Raw genomic sequence first — 5,014 nt, forward strand, 5'->3', positions numbered from 1 at the left:
AAAAAAAATTATTATAGCTAAGACGTCAATACTCCACAAATTAGACTAATCTGAGTCCTTCAGTGAAGTATTCAAATAACAAAATAAGAGACAGTCAGACTGAACTAACACTGGTGCCCTGGTTTCCTATCTAATGATACCAATATCTAATTCAGACGCACTTTTTAAAAAAATAAGTACGTTAGAAACAAAATGTAGGGCTAAACAACCATAAACTAGCAATTAAATTCTGTTTACATAACCAGAAAATAGCTACCGGGATAATCCAAATAAGGTGACTACATAACTGTAATCATTCAGTAATTCATTTGCTTCACTATGTACCTTGTAAAAGCCTTTCTGTAAGCCCTTCTGGGAGACCCACAAAAAACAAAGTATGGCTGAGGGTTCTCCAATTCACAAGTTGCTATTTGCCCAAATAAATGCTCTAATGTTTTTATGGCACCTCCGTTTAGCTTTTAACGGGAGAAAAGAGGGACCGGGGACTCCACGGAGCACGCACGAAATCGCACATCAAGTCGACATCCTCCTGGTGACACCCCGCCCAGCGTCGTCGTCACCGCACAACCTGAGGGAGACATAGGTCTCGGGCACAGGGCTGCACAGAGAGGGTCCCGGGCTGCGGCCAAAGTCACCCTGCAGGGACAGGACAGGACGCCGCGGTCCCAGCTCCTAACCCAGTCACACCCTAAAGGAAGAGGGGACCGAGGGCAGACCTGTGCCTCTGGCCAGCATAGACTGTGGTCCACTAGCCCCAGAGATGACCCCGGGGGAGGCCCAAGTCCGCAACAGCCGGTTCTGGGTAGTTCCGACCGACTCCTTCCCCATCGCCGGTCACGCAGCCGCAACCGGCCATTTCCGAATTTCAGGCGTCCCGACATCCTCCTGACAAACATCTGGTGACAGGGTGACAGAGACTGCGGTACAACCAGCTAGACCTCTTCTTAGCTGAAGGAGCAGTGAAGATGGACCTCACCAGCAACTCCCGGGCCTGAAGGGAGAAGCCATAGCCACAGTCTGCAAGCAACGGGTTCCTTCCGGCTTCAGCCAAAGTAGCCAGGCCCCACCCGGCGGTCCTGATTGGGTAGGACTCCAGGTCCCGCCCCCACACGCCCTGAGTGACAGGAGATGCGATCCGAAAACTGGAGGAAGGCTTTCAACCTCTGCTCCCCATTCAGTCCCTTTTTAGCAGAACTTATGTTCTGTGCTGGAATCTAGTACCGCCTGAGGAACATTTCCATTCAGCCTTGTATAAAAGGTTATACCTATTCATCAATAATATATAATATTTTAAACTGGAAACAATATAATAACTATTTTAAATTTCATATTATGGGTCCGGCTCCTTAGCTTTGTTGGTAGAACGCCAGGCACATGCACCAGGGCTGGCGAGTTCCAGCCGCCCAGGGCCTGCTAAATCAACAATGACAACTGCGACAAAAAATATACTGGTGTTGTGGTGGAAGCCTGCAGTCCTAGCTACTTGGGAGGCTGAGGCAAGAGAATCACTTAAGCCCAAGAGTTTGAAGTTGCTGTGAGCTGTGACACCAAAGCACTCTACCAAGGGAGACAAAGTGAGACTCTGTCTCGAAATTAAAAAAAAAAAAATTGTAGAGAAAAACATCCAGTAGAGGGTGGCAGGTTTGTGCCCAGCCCTGCCAAACTGCAACAAAAAAAAGCCAGGCGTGGTTACGTGCGCCTGTGGTCCCAGCTACTCGGGAGGCTGAGGCAGGAGAATCACCTAAGCCCCGGATTTGGAGGTTGCTGTTGTTGTACCCCCTAAGACCTGAAAGGATAGAGTCAGACCTCCTCTTAGATGTAATTAATTGGTAATTCATTTTACCTACTGCAGGGGCTACTGTACTAGGTGCCAGCAGCGCCAGTAGGGGAGTGAAGTTACCTTTTATAGGCTTTGTGCAAGCATGTTACAGAAGCAAGAAGTGGCTGGTTAAGGGGGGCTACAGTTTGCGTAGTCATGGATACAGTAATGTAACAGTGATTAATACAGCTTTGGTTGACAATGGATACATCTCATATCACAATGGTTATGCTTATACAACAGTAATTAATCAAGTCTCAGTGAGTTTTCTACCATTGTTCACCTACTGAGAACTTGGGGGGTTTTGTGAAACTTGGGACTTTTCTTCATTGTTTGTTTTTAGCAACCCTAGAGGGAAGGAGCCTGGGAACATGGCTGGGAAGCAAGTTCTCAGCCACCCTGTGGGGAGGTGTGACTTGCATTGTTCCCTGAGTGACTGGGGGGGGGGGATGCCAGATGGGGGAGAGAGCAGGAGAGGGAGGAGGGAGGGGGAGGAGATGCCAGATTAGGGGGGGGGTGAGAGGAGGAGGGGAAAGGGCTGGAGGGGAGGGACAGGAGAGGCTGGGGGAACAAGTTGGTGGGGGGAAGAGGGCTGGGTTACAACACTGTGAGCTGTGACGCCACAGCACTCTGCCGAGGGTGATACAGTAAGACTCTCTCTCTACAAAATAAATAATAAATAAATAAACATCCAGTAATGGCTTGGCTCCTGTAGCTCAGCAGCTAGGGCACCAGCCACATACACTGGGGCTAGCAGGTTCGAATCCAGCCCTGGCCTACCAAAGAACAATGACAACTACAACAAAGAAATAGCCTGGAGTAGTGGTGGGCACCTGTAGTCCCAGCAGCTTCTTGGGAGGCTGAGGCAAGAGAATTGCTTAAGCCCCAGAGTTTGAGGTTGCTGTGAACTTTGATGCCACGGAACTCTACCAAGGGTGACACAGTGAGACTCTGTCTCAAAAAAACAACAACAAAACACCCAATAAAGCTCTTCTGGCTTGTCCTCCTCCTGCCACTCCTAGTGTTGGCAGCTGACTAGTTTTGTGCAGATCCCAGACCTCTTTTCTGAAGCTCCAGTTGAAGAGATTACAGGCTCTGCTATGGCAAAAAAGGAGCTTGAGTCAAAACTCAGACCAATGATTCTATGAACTTCAAGATGGAGGATTGGATGGTTGTGGGGGCAGTTGAGGGGAAAGGGACACAAACCGTGCAGTGAGTTAAGGGAAGCCTGTGGTGAAGCCAGCCCAGCGTTGTACATGAGCAAGATCAAAGTCCAGCCAGTCAGTGAAACAGACTTCCCCATCAGTAAAGTAGAAAAAAATACAACTGATGTGTTCCAGGAGCAGACAAGAATGCTACTGAGAATGAGCCTCTTACTATACTCCACAATCTCAGTTTGTACAGACTAAGCAGATATTGTCATGAGGAAAACTCCACAGTGATCCCTGAGCTCAGGCAATCCACCTGCCTTGGCCTCCCAAGTGCTGGGCTGGGATTGCAGTTGTGAGCCACTGCACCCAGCTGGAGTTTTTTCTTAAATAAAAACTGATTTAGGGCTTGGTGCCTATGGCTCAAGTGACTAAGGCACTAGCCAAATACACCTTAGCTGGTGGGTTCAAATCCAGTCTGGGCCTGCCAAACAACAATGATGGCTGCAACCAAAAAATAGCTGGGCACTGTGGTGGGTGCCCGAGGTCCCAAATACTTGGGAGGCGGAGGCAGGAGAACCATTTGAGCCCAGGAGTTGGAGGTTGCTGTGAGCTATGATGCCAGAGCACTCTGCCCAGGGCCACTGCTTGAGGCTCTGTCTCAAAAAACAAACACAAAAATAAATAAAAAATAAAAAACTGATTTAGTCTATGCACCTGTAGCTCAGCAGCTAAGGCACCAGCCACAAACACTGAAGGTGGAGGGTCCAAATCCAGCCCAGGCCTGCTGAACAACAATGACAACTGCAACCAAAAAATAACCAGGCATTGTGGTGGGTGCCTGTAGTCCCAGCAACTTGGGAGGCTGAGGCAAGAGAATTGCTTAAGCCCAAGACTTTGAGGTTGCTGTGAGCTGTGATGCCACATCACTCTACTGAGGCTGACATAGTGAGACTCTGTCTCAAAAAAAAAAAAATGATTCAGGTCCTGTTACCCCTTTTCTCTGCAGAAATATAGCTTTAAATGCCAAGACAATTTAGTTTAACCTTCAAAAAAAAATGCTCTGACTTTACCCACATTCTTGATTGCTTTGCTTTTTTTGTAGAGACAGAGTCTCTCTCTTTATTGCCCTTGGTAGAGTGCCGTGCCATTAGACAGCTTATAGCCACCACCCTTGGCAAATGAGGGCAGCATCCTACCAACTGAGCCGCAGGCGCCACCCTGATTTCCTTTACTTATTGTTCAAGCAGAGAAAAATAATTTTTTTCTTTAAATGTATCTTTTTTTTTAGAGACAGAGTCTCACTATGTCACACTCTGTAGAGTAATATTGCATCACAGCTCACAGCAACCCCTAGGTCTTGGGCAGACTACAGGTGCCCGCCACAACACCCGGCTATTTTTTTGTTGCAATTTAGCTGGAGCTGGGTTCAAACCAGCCACCCTCGTTATATGTGGCTGGCGCCCTACTCACTGAGCCACAGGCACCTCCCTTCTAAATGTATCTTATTTGAAGTTACTAAGTTTGTGCTAATTTATTACATAGCAATAAATAAAAAATAAGTACTATTATTACCATTACAACTGAGCAAAATGAGACACAGAAGTTTAAGTATCTTATCTAATAATATATTGTAATAAAGTAGTGAAATGGAGATAATAATAGATTTAAAGATTTAACTACATTCATTACGTTATTCTTTCAAAAGAATTAACTAAAAATAAAGTGTTTAAATGGTGACACATGGCAATGTGGTTTATTTTGGTGTGTGGTAGAGTGCCATGTTGTCATGGCTCACAGCAACCTCAAACTCTAGGGTTTAAGTGATTCTCTTGCCTCAGCCTCCCAAGTAGCTGGGACTATAGGCTCCTGCACAACACCCGGCTTTTTCTTCTTGTTGTTGCAGCTGTCATTGCTGTTTCAGCTGGAAGCCAGATTTGAACCCCCCTCCCTCAGTACATGGGGCTGGTACCCTATCCACTGAGCCACAGGTGCCACCCCAACCCTGGCTATTTTTTTCTTTTTTTTTTTTTTTTGCAGTTTTTGG

Source organism: Otolemur garnettii, unplaced genomic scaffold (assembly GCF_000181295.1).
Source record: "Otolemur garnettii isolate 467f Iridium unplaced genomic scaffold, OtoGar3 scaffold00389, whole genome shotgun sequence".
Taxonomy (NCBI): Eukaryota; Metazoa; Chordata; class Mammalia; order Primates; family Galagidae; genus Otolemur; species Otolemur garnettii.